Here is a 22,761-nt window from a genome sequence, read left to right on the forward strand (position 1 = left end):
GTCATAAAGGTCTTGAAGGTTTTTGTTAAACTTTTCACACGCTTCCGTCGACAACTTCGGGTCGATCTCGTGCATACCCATGTTGTCGAGTATTTCTTCGATCGTTCTCTCAACCCCATTAACATTCCAATATGGGTTTAAAGCGGCGGCACAAGTGAAGACCGGCGGTATGTTTTCAAAATATTTTAAGAACTTTTCCTTCATACCCCCAACAATATTCTTGAATAGTGTGTTCTTCTCCTCAAACTCTTTAAAAGTACAAGACATGTAGTATAATTCTTGCAAAACCCAACAACTAGTAGGGTAATAGACTCCCGATAACTTTGTTGTTGAGTTTTTGAACACGTCAAGATACCCCAACAAATAACCGACATTGACCCAAACACTTTCCGGAAGCATATTGGCCTCTCGAACGTCAACAAGATTGTTATGAAAACTTTGTAGAGTTTGCCGTTGGGCGAAAGCACACTTGAGTATATGACAAGTTGAGTTCCAACGGGTTGGAACATCCCAATTCGGCCCCAAATACTTTCTTTCAACCGACTTGTAATAATTCTTATATTCAAGATGTCTTCTTTTATCACTTTTGAAGACATCTTGTAACATAAGTCTAAAAAATTTTTAATCGTCACAAATGTTTTCATTTTCGAGACCTTTTTGAACAACCAAGTTGATGATATGTGCAACACATCGAACATGAAAAAAATCCCCAAAACAAGGTGGTGAATAGTTAATGATAAATTTTTTGGCCGCCTTAGTATTGTTTGATGCGTTGTCAAACGAAATCGAAAATATTTTCTCTCTCAAATTGTAAGTCGTTATAACTTCATCAAGCAAGTCAAACAATTTTTCGGCGGTATGTGGGTACGGGAAGTTTTCAAAAGCTATGGTTCGTTTCTTCAATTGCCATGTCACCGGATCAACCCAATGAGCGGTGACACATATGTATGATTCGGGCAACCCGTGTGGTGCCGACCAAACATCGTAGTTAAACTAACCATCGCTAGTAAAGAATGAAAAAACTCGATTAACTCTTTTTTAGCACACTCCCACAACTTGATAAAATGACGTCTTAAGGTAGTACGACTTACATGTGTGTATCGCGGTTGTAGAGTTTCTCGAATCAACGACGTCAAATCCGGGTCATCAAAGTGGTTAAACGACAAACCTCGTTGAATAACGAACTTTGCCATTCTATCTTGAACATGAGTCGTGTTGTAACGAAATAGCGTACCATCTTTACCCATGTCAACTTGATCGGCCGCGCCAATCCCTTTCAAGGCCGGGCAATATGAATTCTCGATGTGCTTTCTCAAAGTCGAGTTGGAATCGTGTTTTAATTGTTTTCCACATAGTTTGCAACGAGCCTTTTGATCACCTTCGGCATTGACAACCAAATCCCAATTCTTCCATACGTCTTGGTTTCGGGTATGGGTGACGACCACAAGAACATTTGGGTCCTCCATAGCACGAACGGGTTCAATAAAAACATTCTTCTTAGCCTTCTTGTTAGTTTTTTTATGGGTGCCATAATAATATTTAGTTGAATGGTCGGGTTTGCTAAATGAGAAGTTTTTTTGTTTGTTTTTGAGTTTGATGGTGAAACAAGTAATGGAAAACAACTTATATATAGGTTTTGGGCTACAAGAACCGGTTCCAACGGCTATATTACCGTTGGAACCGGTTACAACGGCTCTTTTGTTTCTCAAAAACCGGTTCCAACGGCTATATTACCGTTGGAACCGGTTCCAACGGCTAGTTTGACCAGTGTTTGACCTTTTTAAGAAAAACCCGCCGGAACCGGGTATTTCGGGTAGGAACCGGACCGGGTACACTTAGGAACCGGGTTGGAACCGACTGGGAAATACAAATAGGGGAACCGGGTATGATATTCGAGTACAATAATACCCAAACCGGGTATTTGCTCCATCGGGTAGGCACGGTTCCACCGGTTCGGTTCCGAAACCGGTTTTTTTGTGCACGTCTAGCCAACCGTGGACCCAACCAGTGACGGATCAAGAAAATTCAGCCAATGGGTGCAAAAAAAAGTTACCTAGAACTCGTCAATTCAAACTAACACAAGTCAAACCAAAATGGGTCGGGTCAAACCGAAGCAGGTCAAGTAAAAAATTTATATTAAACAAACTACGTATAGAAATGTAAACAATAAATTTCATTAAAGATAAACAAATCACATATTACAATTGACCACTACGTGATTTCATCTTTTGAAAAAATTACAGCTTCATTCGTAACACTTAAAAGTATTTCATTTCAACACTACAAATTACACAAGCATTTACCATAAGACAACAAAGATCACATGCCTTTTGAATTTGAAGAAAAGCGCATTATTTTTTTTAAAAGTATATCGAAACTGGTTACCGTACTTGTAGTTGCATAATTCAAATACAAAAGAAATAAATTAACAAGTGATGAACTACGAATCATGAATGGTTGTTTTATATTAGAATAAAATCAAGAATTCAAATCACAATTTACAAAATAAATATAACCTTAGATGTCACATGTGAAGCCGCCATACCCTAATCTGGTCGTCTCCCCTAATTCCAAATTTTCAATTAAAGTGGTTGAGCAATTAACTAATACGTGCTTAATTGTTAATGTTCATGAAACTAAATTTGGGCTTAAAATTTTTTGCTTAATATTTAAAAACTTAAGTCTGGGGCACTAAAAAAACTATGAATGAGTCACTAAATTTGTTTTGGATGAGTCACTTGGGTCTTTGGACCAAATATATAACATTTTTATAAAGGAAACTATGAACTTGAGTCGGTGAAACGCTCCCTAACTGACCGAACACTAGACCGCCACCGGATCCAACATAAACAAACGGTTTTAAGATAAAAACCGCCAACGCAAGACTTCCGACCGCCACACACTGTCGTGGCGATGGCAATGGGTATCATCAACTGCAACCACCATGCGCTTGACGCGTCCTATGTGAAACGCGCTGCCGATTTATCCGACAAGTCCGCGTGTTTCACCTTGCCGCACCCTAACTTCGGTTGCGTGATAGCCACCACCACCTGTAACAACGGTAAGGTGTTCGGAGAAGGATACCTTTACGCGCAAGGTACGAAGGCGGCGGAGGTTCAGGCGGTGGAGGCTGCCGGAGAGTATTGCCGTGGCGCCACTGCGTATGTTAATATGGAACCTGGAGACTGCCATGGCGATTACACTGCTGTATCGGCTTTTATAAAGGTTTGCATTCATTACTTTTGTTATAATCATAGCTTTGCTTTGTAATACATTTTAGAAATTGTTAATTGGATCTCAACTATATATACTCTATGCAGTCACTTGAACCACCTGGAATTTATTCTAAATGATTTTTATTATTCTTGCTTATATTCTGAATATGATCTTGAATTTGAGGAATCATTTCTTAATAATTTTAGGTGTTGTAATGTTAATGAAACTTTGCCTTCTAAAGTGTAATAAATGATTTTTCAGTTTTAAGTTGAAGTAGAAAGTTAAATCCACAGAAATAATTGATTATACACAAGTTATTATGGTTTGAAAGTTGAAACAGGGCCTTTTCATGGCTTGTATTATCATTCTGGAATAACCTTAACTTTGGCAATGTGAAATAGCATATTAGTTCTTTTACTTAATAGATGTATGACTGTATGATGATTATTGTTACCTGATTGATATCTTTGCTTTCTTTCTATTATAAAATGAAATCATACTTAATTTTAAACAACAATTTTATTTCAAGTTTACATGGATCTGAGGCTTAATCCTTAGGCAGGAATCACTAGAGTTGTTATCGGGATCAGACATCCTTTACAACATCTTCGGGGAAAAGCTATTCAGACATTAAGAACTGAAGGACTGCAGGTTGATGTTCTTGGGGAAGATATACGAAGTGTTTCCATCGAGGTATGCTTAGGTGGCAAGATGGGTAGGCCAGTTACCCTGGGTAACTGGTCCAAACCGGTTCAGGTTGAAACATGTGAAAATTTAGCAAGGGCTAAAACTTATCACTCGGGTTGACTTTTTTTTATATTTTTCTAGGAAGCTCTAAAATCATGTCTCGCTGTCAATGCACCTTTGCTATACAGATCAGCTTGTCGGGTTCCATTCTCGGTTCTCAAATATGCAATGACCCTTGACGGTTAGTAATATTACCACTCGTTTATAAAAATATTAAATTTCACCTTAAACTAAAAATATTTATCATTTTTTTAATATTCCATCAGGTAAAATTGCTGCTAGTAGCGGGCACGCATCATGGATAAGTAGCAAAGAGTTAAGATCCCGTGTTTTTGAATTACGTGGTAGAAGTGATGCAGTTATTGTAGGCGGAAATACTGTACGCAAAGATAGTATGCAACTTTATTATCTACTAACTTTATAGTATGATTAATATCTGCATGTTCTCTATTTATTTTTTAATGAATTTTGTTTAATTTTTAACATAGACCCGCGTTTAACTCCAAGACATGGATGCGGACATTTACCTATGAGAATTGTCATGTCACAAACTCTCGATCTTCCCGAGGTTGCAAATCTATGGGATGTGAGAGAAGTGCCTACGATAGTGGCCACTCAGAGAGGTGCAAGAAAACGCTTCCAGAAGTTTCTAGCATCTAAAGGTGTTGAAGTGGTGGAGTTTGATATCTTGAATCCCAAAGATGTGGTGGATTACCTTTATGATCGTGGGTATCTATCACTTTTATGGGAGTGTGGCGGGACATTATCTGCATCTGCTATTTCCTCGGGCGTGATACATAACTTTTGTTGCTCCTAAAATAATTGGTGGAAAAAGCGCGCCTTCGCCAGTTGGAGAACTTGGAATGGTGGAAATGACACAGGCTTTGGAGTTGAGTGATGTTTCTTATGAGCAGGTTGGTATTAAGATAATTATTATTAGAAAAAGTTACACTTTTGATCTTTATGGTTTTGGCCTGTTTAACCCTTTCAGTTGAAAGTAATCTTTTGACATATCATGCCCTGAGGCTTAAATTTTGTAACCCTTTCAGCCCCTTGTGCTAAGTCATCCATTTTTTCCGGTTAATTTTGATCAGAGCGTAGCCGAACTTGAACCAAGCCGATAGTTCATTTTTTTATATATGTAAAGGCTTATCTTTTATATAAACCACAGGGACCAAAAGCATAATTTACTCTTATTATTATTTATTATGATTATTATTATCAATTCAGTTTATATTCATGTCTTAAATGTAAACTAAAATGCAGATAGGTTCTGATGTGCTAATAAGTGGTTATCTGCAACCTATTCCTGATATGACACCTGTCATTCCATCGGTTGATGAAACCTCAGCCATTGACCCATCCTTATCTCCTTACGATTCACCAATCATATTCTTCTATAAGACGTGGGACCCGTACGGGAGTTTTTCCAACTTTTCTCCTCATCCAATTAAACTTCCTGACGAAAACGGTGATTATGTTACGTGGTCGAGTGTAGAGCACTATTATCAGGTGATTATATAATCATTTAAATATTTTATCAGCCTTGTTCGTGTTCGTTCATTTAACTTTTACTGAACGACTGAACGAGTGTGAACACTTAAGCGAACGAAATTTATTGTCTGTGTTTGTTCGTTAAAAAAAAATAAACATATTCGTGTCCCTTTATGTTTGTTTGCTAATATTCTGAACGAGCGGTTCACGGACATAAGCGAACACAAACGGACATAAATGAACATAAACAAACATAAATGAACGACTATAAACAAGCATGAGTTAAAATTAAAAAATGTGAATATCCAAATTAAGGTCTAATGTATCTTCATCATGACATGTAACATTTGAAAATTAAACAAATACATTTAAGCTAATTTCAAATATAGTAGTAATAAATAAATTTGAATGATTATGTAAATGAACATAAACGAATGAACAAAATATAAAGGAACGTAAGTGAACAAACATAAACGTATGGAGACAAATGAATAAACGAGGCATTTGTTCATGTTCGTCCATGTAATTAAATGAAGACAAAGTTATGTTCATGTTCGTTTGTTTATCAAGTAAACAAACATAAACAAACTTCCCGTCAAACAGCTCATGAACCATTCACCAGTGCACGCACACAAGTTTGTTGGCTCAAGCAATCCTAATGCAAAAGGTTACATTGAAGCCATACATGCTGCAAAAAGCCCCGAAGAAGCCGCACGTATGGGAAGAAGAGCACAAAGGGAGCACCCGGATATGGTATACCCTTTACTTAATAATGTTATATGAGTTTTCTAAAACATTTAAGAATAATATTAGTTGGTAACAAAAAAGGTCTAATATGCAGGTAAGGGCAGATTGGGACAACATAAAAACAGAGGTGATGTACAAAGCATTAAAATGCAAATTCTCGATTTACCCGCATTTGAATTCAATGCTTTTGTCAACGTCGGGTTGTATACTCGTTGAAGCTTCGCCTCATGATCTGTTCTGGGGCGGGGGGCGTGATGGTGAAGGTCTTAATTATTTAGGGCGGTTGCTTATGAAGTTAAGATCCGAATTTCTTGGTGATGATGATGTTGATGACACACATAATAAACCTGAGATATCTGCGGGTTACAGTCAGTTTTGATCATGTATACATTAAAATTGGTATTGTTGCTTGTGTTGTTAACATAAGTTGTTAATCTTCATACATTTTATATTTCCTTATAGTTAGAAATATGAACAGAAGAAATGGTAGGATTACAAACATGTGTGCCTGTCTTGCATACAAATTAAGGCTGGAAAAATTAATTGTTGTTGATAGTTATTTTGTAGGGTCCTACTAGAAACTACCACCCAAAAATGAGAACACCCACCCATTACGCGGCTTATCGCTCGATCCGCCGAGGATCACCCTCTTCTGTCCTATTATGTCAACAACTTTTGTCTTATTATGTTTGTACCAAATACGCGGCTTAGTGGTCGATCTGCCGCTTATCGAGTACAAGTCAACATCGGTAGCTCAAATCTGTCATAAATCGTACCTAATACGCCGAGGATCGATCGATCCACCGCTGATCAAGGCAATAATTTAATTTTGGCACATTCGTCTCCCTTTCTCTACATATATCATCGACCCTTCTTTTTCTTAGTTGTGAAAATATAGAAAGTATTTGTGTTTGCTAAAATATAATGGACTTATATGATATTTTGTTTGGTGACGGGAACGACGAGCAGTCGGGCTACGCATACAACGATCAGCCGGAGCAGTCGAGCTTGCCAGATTTGAATGAACTTCCCGACTTGAACCATGAGCCGGAGTATGGAAATATCGAGCAATACGACTTACCAAATCCTGACCAGGTTATTTAGTGTGTTTATATAGTACAACAGCGCGTTAGTTATTTTTTAAATATTATACGTTGTCTTGCCAAATATTTTTTATCAGGGGTATATCATATACGGAGGTAGTCACCCTTCGTGGCCGGAGGATAATAGGACATCGTCGAATACTTATGAGGCCAGAGTCGATGAGTCTTATGGTCAATCTTCGCAGCAGTTACATGTAGACGGTCCGTATTACGGAACCCAGAATTCGTACCAGTTACCTTTAGGAGAGCAACCATACGTGGCAAGACCAGTCACGAGCAACGTCGTTGATGGTATTCAAGAGGCTCACGGCGAAGGAGGCGATGGCGATGTTGATGTTGATGATGATGATGATGATGATGATGATGATCGTTACATACGGGAGACGACATTTTCTTATGTAACTAATAATGTATGACCTTTTTTTAAAAAAATAATAATTATTATTCTTTTTCAACACGTTACTAAATATTACTTTATTTACATTATTTGATATCAGTATTTTGATTCTGTTGCTGAGTTGATGGATTGGGTTAAGAAGACAGGACGTGAGCATGGTTGTGTTATCTCAGTGCACCGTTCAAGGGAGAGACGTGTTGAACTTGTATGCAATCGAGGTGGGGAACCAAAACTCAAGGGAACGGTGAGGCATACCGGGAGTATTAAAAGGGGCTGTCCATTTAAACTTGTCGGGAGGTACCACGCGCCAGGTGGTTGTTGGAAGCTAGAGGTTCTCAACGAGACGCACAACCACGAACCTGTTTTGTTTGAGGAGGGGCACCCGGTACTAAGGAAACTGACCGATGAGGAAATTGATATGGTTGCGACGTTGCATAGGCAGGGTCTGAGGGCTGCTCAAATTAAGTCAGCCATAAAGAAAATGTTTCCCGGTAACAAATGTATTACTAGGGATATATACAACGTCGTGAAACTTATTGATGACCAAGATAAAATTGGTGAAACCCCCATGCAGGTACTTGTTTTCATAATATTATTATTTTGTAAGTGTCTTTTTAATATATATTATTTAGAATATATATTGTTTTGTTTTACCATATATAATATATATATATGTTCTCTAAGATTTAATAAGTATAATATCATTTAATTATAATAATGACGTTTAATAAGAATATTTGTAATATTTATTAATTTTTTGTTAAACCCAACGTAGGTACTTGAAAACTTTCTTCAAACCCATGGGTTTACCTTTTACACATGGGAGAATCCTTCCACCAATAGGACGGGGAATGTTTTCTTTTGTCACGAGAAGTCGCATACCATGTGGCGGGCGTTCCCAGATTTGTTGTTGATTGACACGACGTACAACACCAACATGTACAAGTGGCCGTTCGTTCAGTTTGTTGGTGTGACGTCGACATCAAAGTCTTTTTGTATTGCGCACGCAGTTATCTTTAGGGAGCAAGAGTGTAACTTCACATGGGCCCTGAAACGCCTTAAAGACATGCTCGTCGATTGTAGGGAGCCGCGTGTCATCCTGACTGACAAGGACCAAGTCTTGATGAATGCCTGTGAAACAGTCTTTCCCAATGCTACCAAAAACCTTTGTAGGTGGCACATCATGCAGAACATACAGAGAAAACATAAGAGTCTTTTTCAGATAGATATCTTTAAATCATTCAATTACTGGTGGAAAGTACTGTATGAGTCGCCAACAAAATCTATGTACGACTACAACTGCGGTCAAATGGAAGCAGCGTTAGCTGGACACGACAAACGTGGTAAGTCTTTGTCCTTTATGTACACATGATTTTAGATTCTAGTTGTACATTGCCTAAATTATTTATTTTTTATTATTTGTTTGTAGAGGCTTGGTATTATATTCGCGACAACTGGTTGGTACCCTACAAAGAGAAGTTCGTGTCGTGCTGGATTGACGACCGACTAAATTTCGGCGAGCATACAACAAACAGAGTAGAGGGTCAGCACGCGAACTTGAAGAGATACCTTCCGGGTCCGAACAATTCGCTAGACTCTATTGCGGCGTTTGCCCTTGAAGTCGTGAATTCCCAAATGGAAGAAATCAGTGCGACCCTTGAAGACTCTCGTGTTAGGATCAAGAAGTACCATAAGTTGACTTTGTTTGACAAGCTACATAACAGGGTGTCACTTTTTGCTATCGCTAAACTTGACAAAGAGCTGACCTTGCTTGACACATTGCAAGATACGGGGGTGGAGTGCGACCACCGGTTACAAACATCATGGGGCTTGCCGTGTGATTGTAAGCTTAACTGGTACACTATTAACAATATACGCATTCCATTAAAAGACATAAACCCCTTTTGGAGGAAGCTCGATTTCAGTCTGGCGTCTGTTGGACACGAAGAACCAGACTATGAAGCGGAACTGAAAGATGTGAAAAAACAAGTTCTAGGACTAAACAACCGAATGTAAAAATAAAGTCTATTCTCAAAGATAATGTCTGTTCTTCCTGGGAAATCAAACAAGGAGGAGCCTGAGAAACGAGAGGACCATAGGGGGCGTCCAAATCTAAACCAACAAGCCAAGAAAAGAGATAACCCTATACAGAGCTCGTACTCCCCGTCCCCGTCAACTGATACCCACAGACACAGGTCGTACTCTCCGTCCCCGTCAACTGATCCCCACAGACACAGATCCTACGCCCCCTCCCCGTCATTTGATCCCCACATACACAGCTCCTACGCCCCCTCCATGTCTTTTGATCCCCACAGACACAACTCCTATGCCCCCTCTCTGTCACGGGAACCAACACCCGAAGCCCCCACCCATTCGTTGTCGCGTTCACACTCTCAGTCTCAGGCCCGGTTTAAGATACCTAAACCACCGAAACGCTCATCTAAAAAGCAAGAGACTCCAACCGACCTTGGTTTTCCATTACTGCGTGACCCAAAGGGGGTCCCAATCATAGAAAGTTATAGGCACCTCATTCCCACCTGGGCATACCCGTTCATTTCAGGTATAAAAGATGTAAAGCCAGATGGTAATTGCGGTTTCAGAGCAATCGCAGTCGGCTTAGGCATGCGTCAAATGAACTGGAAGGAGGTCAGAGCAAGCATGAGGAATGAGATGGACACTAACAAATTGTGGTGGATGCACAGGTTGAACTACAAGATAAACGGCAATTATGGCACGGTTCGTGATTCGCTGGACTACTCAAAGTCTGCTTTATTCCAGTAAAAGAGTAAGTGGTTTAAGTTACCAGGGCAACGTAGTGGCTCAGACGTATGACTGTGTTTTAATCAATCTTCATCTGACCTCCAGTGAGAGTTACTTCCCAATGAGAATGGGTTTGGAACCACTATCTCAGATCCCGGTAATAGGAGTCTTAAATGTGGCTGATAATGATTGGCTCAACATACAATTAGAAGGGAATTTCCCCGTGCCGCTACCGGCACGTCAATGGGAAGGATACACCAATGAAGCGGCGCACGAATGGAGGTCTTTGTACGAAGATCGTATAAAAGAGTATATGCGAATAAGGGAAACTTGGCGATGCAAACTGAAGAAGCAGTTTATTTAGGATGAATCAATAAAATGTTTTGTATTATTATGAATAATTACGAATAAAATGTTTGTGTTATCATCAAATTTTAAATACAAATAACTTGATAAAATGTATAATTTAAAGATAATATATTTTTTAAACAAATATATTTGAAAATATATTTGTTTAAAAAAATAAAACATGATAAAAAATTATTTAAAAATAAAACATTATAAAAAATTATTTAAAAATGATATTTAGTTTAAAAGATTTGTGTTGTTATTAGTTTAAATCCATTTTTAGTGGGAGTAACATTAAAATATATTGTTATTAGTTTAAAATAGTACCAGTAATATTAAAATAATAAAACAATATAAAAACTTAAAAATAATATGTTTATTTATAAAAATAAAACATGATAAAAACTTAAAAATAATATATTTTATAAATAAATATATCTGATAATATGTTTATTTAAAAAAATAAAACATGATACAATATATAACTTTAAAATAATATATTTTTAACAAGTTTTAATTTCGATATTTAAAAATATAAAACATGATAAAAAATTATTTCAAAAATATAAGAAATGATATTTAAAAAAATTCTTTCGATAATATATATATTTTAAATAATTAAATATATCATGTTAAAATATATATTTTTAAAAAAAATATAAAAAAGTACCAGAAATATTAAAATGTTAATAAATATCTTCAAAAAGTAGATCGAATCCGCCGCTTAGGCAGCGGATCCGCGGCTTATCGACTTTATTTTTTGAAGATGTTAAATACCCACGGGTTCTAACCGTTCAAATCGCCAAAATCAAAATAAACGCTCAACCTTTCACTCAAAACATCCCCCAGATTATACCACCAAAACCACCACCACCAGAAAATAATGACGACGGGGTCCGAAAATAGCATCTATACAGCCATAATAGTTTCGTTCAGAAATAGTGGTGGCTGTGTGAATGTTATTTTGGAGTCCGTTATTATTACAAAATAACAATAATATATATATAATAGATTTTAAAAGCATATATAAAATAGATTTTAAAAATATATATAAAAATATATATTTATTAATAATATATATATAATAGATTTTAAAAATATATTTATTAGTAATATATATAAAATAGATTTTAAAAAAATATATATTTATTAATAATATATATAAAATAGATTTTAAATATATATATATATACATTAATAATATATATAAAATAGATTTTAAAAATATATATTTTTCAACATTGTTTTTTTTGCATTCGGTTGTTTACATATATTTTAAAAATAATAGTGGTGACTGTGTAGATGCTATTTTGACCTTATGTGCTACCAGTGCAGCTGTCGAGAGATGGCGGAACACTTTAGTAGTCCCCCTCATAAATCCCAACACTGTCTTTTACTTAAGATTTTGGTGATTGTGTCGGGAAGCATTGGTAGCTCTATAATAATAAAGTCACGTATCAAGCTCCGTGGGGTGGGTTTCCAATGTAACAAGGAAAATGGCACCGATCTTTGATGAATTCGGTGTCCCCACAAACAGTCGCCTTGCATGATAAATCGCAAGGGCTAGCTGATATCGGAGATATGCGGGCATAACGGTACCTGTATACGGTACCAGTTCCGGTGTATCTAGGAGTGCTCCGGAATTGACATTCCGGGTGGCTGGGGAGCTGCTGTCGGCCAAGATACCCGGGCGTAATGATTGATTATTCCCCATTTCTAGTGGGGCAAACCTGTAGCCGTGGGCCGACACAGATTCCGGTGACTTGCTAACCGGGGAGTGGAGGGCCACTGCAAAAAACTGTTGTGTTGATGCTATTTTGGGAGTACTTATCATAAGATGATCTTAGAAATTAGTCTCTGTATAGAATTTCACGCAAGTTTCAATAATGAACACGGTCAAGAAGATGAAGCCTTAGACAAGGGAGGGAGGACGGGCTGCTGGTCCAGACCCTCTTCTTCAAATGGCGGAGGAGATGCAAGAACAGTGTTGATGATTTCACGCAAGTTTCAATAATGAACACGGTCAAGAAAATGAATGATCGAATCACACGTTTGGAATCCGAAAGTTCTCACTGTAAATTTGGAACCGCTTTGATCCTTTATTGGTTAATGTACTCCTTCCATCCTAAATTTTTTGATGATCATATGCTAGTTGCTATCAATCTTGGTTGAATTCATGTCGGTTAGCTTGTTATTTTCTAAGGGAATATTTCTTGTTATGCTTTACTTTGAAAATTGATTATGTTTTAGGATCGGGTATCTTGATTTAGTTATAATTTTTAATTGAAAAATAGACAGAATTACCGAAATTGTTATTTATGTTTGTAGCAGAAATGAGAATGCTACGTTGGATGTGTGGATGTGTGGGCAGAAATGAGAATGCTACGTTGGATGTGTGGAGGTAGCAGAAATGAGAACGTCAAAATTATGTTTTAGGTCAAGAAGGCACAAGTGCGGAAGATGGAGGTAGCAGAAATGAGAATGCTACGTTGGATGTGTGGGCACACAAGACTAGACCGAATAAGAAACGTTGTGTTTCGCGAGAGATTAGGGGTGGCGAACATAGCAGACAAGATAAGAGAGTGGAGGTTGAGATGGTTTGGACATGTAAAGAGAAGACAGACGACGAATCCTGTTAGATCCGTAGAAAACATTACTATAGAGGGGAGGAGGGGTAGAGGACGACCGAAATTGACTTGGGATGAGAGGATTAGGCATGATTTGATAGACCTAAACCTCTCCGAGGACATGGTTGAGGATAGGAATTCGTGGAGAAGTAGAATTAAAGTTAAGGATTTTTAGAGAGATTTGAATACCTTAGGGCTTAGACTTAACTTATTTAGGTCACATACCATAATGGTATTTCCCTTACATATATTATTATTATAATTATTATTAGCTTTTATATAGCTGTTAAACTGTGATCTTATTATTAATATTATTATAATTAGTAGTTGTTTTTATATAACTGTTAAACTTTGATTTCCTTTATTTTGCTTCATACACATGTACTTAGAGCCGAGGGTCTCTCTAGAAGCCACCTCTTTATTCCTTTGGATAGAGGTACGGTGTGCCTACATCCCACCCTCCCCAGACCCTACTTATAGCTTTGCTTTCGGTGGGATTTTACTGGACATGATTGATTGATTGATTGATGTTATTTATGTTTGTAATCAATTTTACTCATTGTTCTTTATTTTTAAAATTGACTTGTTTTTATACTTTATGTATAAAATTCCAACAATGTTTGTTCTTTGATATTAAAATATACGCGCTATATTCATCTTTTGGTTGGTTGTAAATGTGTAGTCAGTTGAGGCTTTAGAAAACTTTTTATTTTATTATTGTGTGTAGTGTTTTAAAAAAAAGGTTCAAACCGGCTGGTTAAACCGAATTTCGCACAACAGGCCGGTATTTTGAGTATGATATTTTTGGCCGGTTTGTTAGAATAATGTACCGGCGGTTTTTGTCTAAAATACCGGTTTTATGTCTGGTAAATTTTTGATATTTGCGACCCATATTTTTTCAAAATTACTTTTAACCCAACAATTAATATTCAAACGTGTAAACATTTGGACTATTTTTTTAAAATTGAGTGCTTTTGCATTATTTTTTTTAATATGGATTAACTTTTTTATTATTAATTTTTTTTTAAAGTTTACCTTGTAATCAGTTATAAGAAATTAAAAGATAATTTATTCAACCGGTTGAATATTCTGGCATAAACATGCTTAACTGGTTGTACCATTTAATAGCCCAATTTGATACAATTAAAATACCGGTTTTTAAAACATTAATTGTGTGATTGATTATATAATACTTCTCTACGTCCGTATCCAACAATTTACTCTGGCTATAAATGATATTTTTAACTATTAATTAGGCAATTTAACAAATATATATACGGTCAGTTTACTAAAGTAGTTATTAAATCTACCAAATATATTATGCTATAATCCAAATCTTTAAAACGTTATATATCAACAGAAAAATGTTTATTCATTATAATTTAATTGATGATACATGATATGTGATTTAGTAAACCGTATTAAACATAAACTAGTTGGTGTACCCAGTACCCGCGCTATAAGGCGCAGGCATGGAGTTGCGAGTTATTTTTTATGTTAGTGCATGCAGATGGTTGCATTATGTCTAGAAGAAGCATTCATGTCTTCATTTATCATAGCATCTACATGAGTTTGCACAGTTGTTTTGTAGAAAGTGGACACAGCTGCAAATATTTAACTCAAGTTACACACTTGTTGCCTAAAATTTGCATACATGGTAGATGAAGCATACATGCCTTCATTTTAAAATATGTATATGAAGAGGTATGTACCCGCCTCAACACCGAGCAAGGCGGGTCAACCCACAAGATATAGACAAGAGGCTTGAAATCAAGACATTACGAAGGCACAAAGCCAAAACCTATGCGCATGGCGCATATCACATATGCTCAGGCATCATATGCCCAGGCACCACACATGCTCAGGCATCATATGCCCAGGCACCACACATGCTCAGGCATCATATGCTCAGGCATCACATATGCTCACGCATATCACATATGCGCGTGGCGCATCCGCGCGTGGCGCATATCACATGCTCGTGCATATCACATCTGCGCATGAAACATCTGCGTGTGAGAATAAAGAGAAGACCTCGCGCATCCTCAGGATAGGCGCGTATCACACATGCACATAATCAACCTCATCCTTATCCAAATCAGGATTAGGGCAACCTTGATTGTGCACGTCAGACAACCTTTCAGAAGGTATCTTTTTAAGGAATAAGAATATGCTGATGTTGACAGCTGCCAAATGAAAGGTGGACAACTCAGCATAACCCATGTGCTACCACGTGATTATAACCAATGAGAAAGCACCAGGTGTCCCAGAGGACACGTGGCGCAGAGCAATTGGAGGAGGCCAACAAGGCTGAGCCCAATCAGTGGAAACCCTAGCACTATAAATACAGCATCAACTCCACAAGGAGAGACATTCAATCATATTCAATTACATTCAATCACAGACAGTTACAGCCAGTAACATACACAATCATATTCAATTACAGAGTATTCAGTTATTAAGCAATACTCTCCAGATTTCCCTACTCTCATAACATTATCTTCTCCTACAAATACTTATTCTCACACCGGAGGGTTACCCCAAAGAGGACCCCTCTGTCCCTTTCTGAGGGGTAAGTTGACGGTGCTGTTCATTTTGTAGGTGGAAGAGCCCAGATCCAAGAAAACCATCGGTGAAGAAGCATAATCACACCCGAGGAAAGTAGATCGTCTACCAGTGAGTCGATCCACGTTTCTTCATTGGCGCCATCCACTGTTACAACGGCAACAAGATCTCATCAGATCTATAAAAAAAAAAATTTCACCATGGTTTCTGGCGTTCATAACGTTGATCAAGTTCTGGAGGATATTGAACGTGAGGATGTTAATGAGGGACAACAGTTTCTGAGGGTGCCGCGTGATTCTACGCGCACCACCAGTAACCGTCCCTTCATCACAACTCCTCATGGCCAGACTGAAACTCCTCTAGACGATCTCACGTTACAAAATCTTGCCGGCGCGAAACAAAAAGGGCCAATGGGTCCAGAAGATGAAACAAATGACCCTAAAGAATGGCTCATAAACGAGCAGCGGCGTCTAATGGACAAGTATAATGAGATGGTCAAACAGAAAAGTTAGCCGACTTAACACAAAGGCAAGCGTTTGATAAGCAAACTGTTCATGGAACAAAAAGGGCGCGCGCGCCGGAAGAAGGACATTCTGTTCACACTGCACACACTGAGTTCAGTGATGAAGAAGTGCACAGCATGAGGAAGACGCGAGATACTCATGCAGGAGGCTCACAGCTCCGCGCGCCTGTGAACATGGCGCCTGGAGCCATAGCCGATCTGGATCTGCACATGCCGTACAGCCCACCAGTTAGAGGGCAAGTGGACGTAACCACACCGTATAGACCAGCCATCTTGGTGAAACATTCAAAGTTCACTGAGCGCATCGCGAAGGCTCCCATCCAGCACAAAACCAAGATGCCAAGTGGTTTGGGCAAATATGACGGCACAACAGATCCAGACGATTTCTTGCAAGGTTTTACAACATGGGAAACCTAGAGAGCTGGACGATACCAACATGCTGTCACATGTTTGCTCGCTGCCTCACGGGCGCGGCGCGTGTCTGGTTCGAGAGCTTGCCGACGGGGCAAATCGATGGGTTCGAGGAACTATTGGAAAAATTCCAAGCCCACTTCGTACAGCAGCGCAGACACACGCGCGACCCTGATGACATCATGCACTGCGTGCGCAGGAATGATGAAACGATTGAAGACTACATCACTCGTTTCAATCAGGAGTCTCTGGCAATCGGAGGGATCACTGAGCAACTATTGCGCGTGGCCTTTATACAAGGCGCGCGCAGTGATCAACTCCGCCGAGCTCTCGTAAGCAGAGATGGCATGCCCACCACGTGGGCCAAGTTAATGGAAGCATCGCGAGTTTTCGCGAGAAATGAAAAACAAATTGCCCAAGATAGGGCAAGAGAAAGAGCGCATCAAGCTGAATCACCGCGCAGCAGAGAGAAAAGGGGCAAACAGAACTCTGTATGGTCCAGGTTGCAACCAACTAGTTTTTCTTCCGCAGAAAAGCAGGCGCAACCAAGCTCACCCCAGCCCCAAAAAGATGTTCGTAATCGCGGGGAGGGTGACAAGAGGGAAGGCGGCAGAGATCCTAACAGACCTCTGCCAAGAATATGGACTCCCCTCACTAAAACGCCTTCACAGGTGTTAAGCACTGAGAACGTCCAATTCAAAAGCCCCAAGCCACTACACTACAAGGGACCATCAGACAGTGGCAAGTACTGTGAGTTTCACAAGTCCACAGGACACAACACTGATGCATGCCACCACTTGAAGGATGCAATTGAAAAGGATGTGAAATCAGGCAAGCTGGCTCACCTGGTAAAAAACTCAAGACCAGAAAATGAACAACCAGAAGGAGCCTCTGCCAGCAAAAAGTACAAAAGAATCTGTGTAGCCGAGGGAGGAAGACAAGGGCAAACATCAAGAAAGAGAAGCGCGCAAATCCAAGGAGATTGGCGCGAGCAACAAGTAATCTTCCCAAGAATCAGGGGAGGCCCTTCTATCAGCAGTCCTCTTGTCATCACTACACACATTGCTCATTACGAAGTGTCAAAAGTCCTGGTGGACACTGGCAGCGAATCAGACATCATGTATGAGCAATGTTTCAGAAAACTGGATCCGGCAGACCAAGCAAGGCTTGAAATTGTGAATGCACCAATCTCTGGTGTTTCAAATGAAATCATTCATCCCCTAGGTCAAATACAATTTGAACTAACCATGGGGGATGAGAAACACAAGCGAGCCGAAGTTGTTAACTTCTTGGTCTTGCCCACCACTTCTTGCCACAATATGATCTTGGGTAGGGGAACGATTGCCCAATTCAACGCCATACCGTCGCCAGCGCACGGCGCGTTGGGGTTCCCAACACCAACAGGTGTAACTTTTGTATACCGGGATCATTTGTGTGCAGTGACAAGTACTCCGCGGGAGGGGAGAATGAAACTTCCAATGGCAGACAGCGCGCCAGAGGAATGGATTCTCAACCCAAAATTCCCGGAGCAGAAGATCACAATTGGCGCAACGATATCAGACGACACGAGGGTGAGAATGAAAAGATTGCTCACAGCATATATGTCGGTCTTCGCGTGGCAACACTCTGATATGACTGGGGTTCCGCGAGACCTGGCACAACATTCTCTCAACACCTTCAAGTCTGTAGAGCCAATTGCTCAAAAGAAGAGAGTCATGGGGGATGAAAAGGCGAGGGCCATGAATGAGCAGGTTGAGGATCTACTGCGCGCAAACATCATCCGCCCGATACGATACCAGACGTGGGTAGCCAATCCTGTGATGGTAAAGAAAAGTAACGGGTCGTGGAGGATGTGCATTGACTTCAAGGACCTCAACAAAGCGTGCCCAAAGGATTGTTACCCCCCTCCCAAACATCGACGCAAAGGTGGACTCCGTGACGCCATTCAAGCTAAAATGTTTCCTGGATGCCTACAAAGGCTATCACCAGATTCAAATGGCACCACAAGATGAGGACAAGACCGCCTTCAGAACCGACAAGGGTGTTTTTTTGTTACACAAAAATGCCCTTTGGTTTGAAGAATGCGGGCGCCACCTACCAAAGACTTATGGATGCCGTTTTCAGCGAGCAAATCGGAAGAAACCTAGAAGTCTATGTGGATGATTTGGTGATCAAGAGCAGGGAGGAAAAGCAAATGCTCAAAGACATCGAAGAAACCCTTGGGCGCCTAAAGGAAGTTAACATGAAGCTCAATCCGAGCAAATGCACTTTCGGCGTACTAGAGGGAAAATTTCTAGGTGTAATGGTCACCAAGGATGGTTTCAAGGTGAACCCTGAGAAGGTGGAGGCCATCCTTGACATGCCCTCGCCATCCACCATGAAAGAAGTTCAGAAGCTGAATGGTAGATTGGTATCAATCAACAGGTTCCTAGCGAACCATGCAAGCAAATCTACCCCATTTGTCAATACATTGAGAAACTGCTTAAAGAAAAGCCAGTTCAAATGGACTCCTGAGGCCGAGCAAGCTTTCAGTGAGATAAAAGAATGTTTGATAAATCTGCTCGCGCTCACAGCTCCACTTCCTGGTGAAACTTTGACGTTGTACCTATCAGCAGGAGAGCGCGCCATCGGCGCAGTATTATTGGTGGATCGCAAGGGAATCCAAACGCCAATATACTATGTGAGTCGGGTGCTGACAAATCCTGAGACGCGCTACTCCATCATGGAAAAGTTAGTTTTATCACTAACACACGCGTCGCGCAAGCTTCATAGATATTTCAATGGTCATCCCATTGAAGTTCTGACTGGTTACAACATCCAGCAACTCTTGCGGCGTCCCGCGCTCTCAGGAAGGCTGACAAAGTGGGCGCTGGAATTAGGTAAGCACACGATCGCCTATAAGCCCCGTCCAGCAATAAAGGGACAAGTCTTGGCTGATTTCATCGCAGAAGTCCCTGAAGGAAGAGTTGAAGAGGCTCAGCGCGAGGTAGACCCTCCGCGAGCCAATGATCAAGAAAATGTTTGGAGATTGTTCACTGACGGAGCTTCAAACAACGAAGGGTCAGGCGCAGGTCTCAAGCTGGTGGATCCAGAGAATCATGAATATACTTACGCCATCAGGTTGGACTTCAAGAGCACCAACAATGAGGCTGAGTATGAAGCCCTGCTGGCTGGCCTGCGCATCGCGCACAAATTCGGAGTTAAAAAGCTAGAGGCCCATGTTGATTCATACTTGGTAGCAGCACAGGTCAATGGCCTTTATGATGCCAAGGAGAACACCATGCCTCTATATCTAGAGCAGGCGAAAAAGCTCATCGAGCAATTTGACAGCTTCAGAATCATTCATATTCCGCGCAGTGAAAACAAATCTGCAGACGCGCTGAGTAAGATGGCATCAACCAGTTTTGATCACTTTGGCAAAGATGTCAGGGTAGAAGTAATGAGCAACCCGTCGGTGGTAGCGAAGTCTGTCCTGGTAACTCATACAACCCCTTCATCATGGATAACTCCAATAATGGAATTCTTGAAGGAGGGAAAGGTACCAGATGATCGCGCACAAGCGAGGAAGATAAGACACAAGGCGCAGAACTATGAACTGCTTGATGGTACATTATATCGACGCTCTTATCTTGGGCCGCTCATGAAATGCCTAGATGCTGAGGAAGCAAGCTATGTGATCAGAGAGATACACGAAGGAATCTGTGGAGTTCAATCTGGCCCGCGCATGGTGGTTGCCAAGGCAATGAGCGCAGGCTACTATTGGCCAGGCATGTACTTGGACGCTTTAAAAGAGATCCAAAAATGCAAAGCATGTCAGAGCTATGCGCCAAACACCATGCGGCCAAAGAACAACTTGATTCCGGTGACCTCCGCATGGCCTTTCCATAAATGGGCAATTGATATTGTGGGTCCCCTACCGCAAGCGCCTGGGCGAGTAAAATTTTTGGTATTGGCAGTAGACTATTTCACAAAATGGGTTGAAGCCAAGCCACTAGCAAAAATCACAGCCGAAGTGATGAAGCAGTTTATCTGGAGCCACATCATATGCCGTTTTGGCTTGCCCATGGAAATTGTGAGCGATAATGGCAAGCAATTCACTGACAAGAAGATATCCAGCTGGCTCAAGGAATTGCGCATCAACCAAATTTTCACTTCAGTTTATCACCCTCAGGGGAATGGACAAGTGGAACGCGCGAACCAAAGTTTGTTAAATGGGCTGAAGAAAAGGTTGGAGGGAGAATCCCATTCTTGGGTTGAAGAGCTACCTAATGTCCTGTGGGCACACAGGACATTAAGCAAAACCAGCAACGGCGAATCCCCGTTCAGCCTAACCTATGGAACAGAGGCAATGATTCCAGCAGAAGTTGGATGCCCATCCCATAGAGTGCTCATGATGAGCAAGATTGATAACGAGCGCGAAAGAAGGTTGGATCTCAACTTACTTGAAGGGCGCAGAGAGGCGGCTATCATCAGTGAAGCCAAATACAAGAAAAAACTGGAAAAATATTACAACCAGCGCGTGAAAGAATGCCACTTCAAGAAAAATGATTTTGTCCTTCGAAACAATGAAGCTAGCCGCGCGATACCCCCGGGAAAATTGTCCCCCAATTGGGAGGGACCATATCAAGTCTTGGAAGAATTGGGAAAAGGCGCATACGCCTTAAAAGATTTGAATGGAAAGAAGATCCCGCGCGCATGGAACGCGGCACAGCTTAGAAAATGTTTCATGTAAAAATTGTCAAGTTTGTAATCAAGGCTTGATAAGCCATTATGAATAATGCTACGCGCTATCTTCTCTTAATGTGGATTCTATTACCTTTTGCATACATGTTTCACACTTCCCTTTATTAATTTTGAGCAATATGACAACATTGTATTGACATCAAAACGAAATAAAAACGAAGTAAAACATACATGCGCGAGCTTCAAGCTCAAACGCGTTAACGAGTCTTAACTCTAAAACGTCAGGGCCTTAGCCCAATTCTATTACCTTTTGCATACATGTTTCACACTTCTCTTTATTAATTTTGAGCAATATGACAACATGGTATTGACATCAAAACGAAATAAAACGAAGTAAAACATACATGCGCGAGCTTCAAGCTCAAACACGTTAATGAGTCTTAACTCTAAAACGCCAGGGCCTTAGCCCAATAATGTGAGCCTTAGCTCAAATCACTCACAACATCCATCTTACATGCTGCGCAGCCTGACCATAAAACACCTAAACACAACTAAGGCAAAGCAAATGCCAAAACATAGTTGTTAAGGTCTCAGGTTGGGGTCGCGCATGAAATTGCAGTGGATATCTGAGTAACACATTGACGCGTAAAGGCTAAAAAACTCATAATTCCATAAACGCGCGATAACGTCGCGCAAAAGAGGAATAATGAAAGCGCCAAGACACGTGTCAACATAATCAAGATATGGCAAAATCACTTACAATATAACAAGGGTTAAGTATAATAAATTCCTTACAACCTTGTTCTTATTCCAACGTGCAAGCATATCTTATATTCAACAAGCAAACATTCAATATAAAGAGATGAATGGGGAATGCGCAAGATGCGAAGAAGGGAAAAACAAAATTTCATTCCAAAGCATTGAAATTTACAAGTTTACAAGATGAGATACAAACTACAAATAAAAATAAAAAACATGAAGGGCTTCTCAAGTCTCCACGTTGACATCAGCCTCTTCATCATCCTCATCATCGCCCTCGGCATCTGGCGCAGCCTGCTCCTCGTCATCTCCAAACTGACCATAGTCAAGTTGTTCATCTTGAATGGAGTCTTCTATCACAACAGTGTCAGGAGCGGATCC

At 40.1% G+C, this 22,761-nt stretch overlaps 1 pseudogene across 1 annotated transcript; it reads left to right on the forward strand.

The window, feature by feature from the left end:
* Window positions 1–2,907: 2,907 nt before the first annotated feature.
* On the forward strand, window positions 2,908–6,628 carry LOC143531659 (riboflavin biosynthesis protein PYRR, chloroplastic-like; annotated as a pseudogene). The gene is made up of 8 exons (XR_013135057.1): window positions 2,908–3,225; window positions 3,775–3,909; window positions 4,045–4,144; window positions 4,230–4,355; window positions 4,452–4,877; window positions 5,230–5,475; window positions 6,085–6,210; window positions 6,299–6,628. The product of XR_013135057.1 is annotated as a riboflavin biosynthesis protein PYRR, chloroplastic-like (transcript).
* The last annotated feature ends 16,133 nt before the right edge of the window (window positions 6,629–22,761 follow it).

The sequence above is a fragment of the Bidens hawaiensis genome, unplaced genomic scaffold (genome assembly GCF_021521415.1).
Source record: "Bidens hawaiensis isolate Kalapana, Puna unplaced genomic scaffold, B.hawaiensis_p1.1 tig00009196_1, whole genome shotgun sequence".
NCBI lineage: Eukaryota > Viridiplantae > Streptophyta > Magnoliopsida > Asterales > Asteraceae > Bidens > Bidens hawaiensis.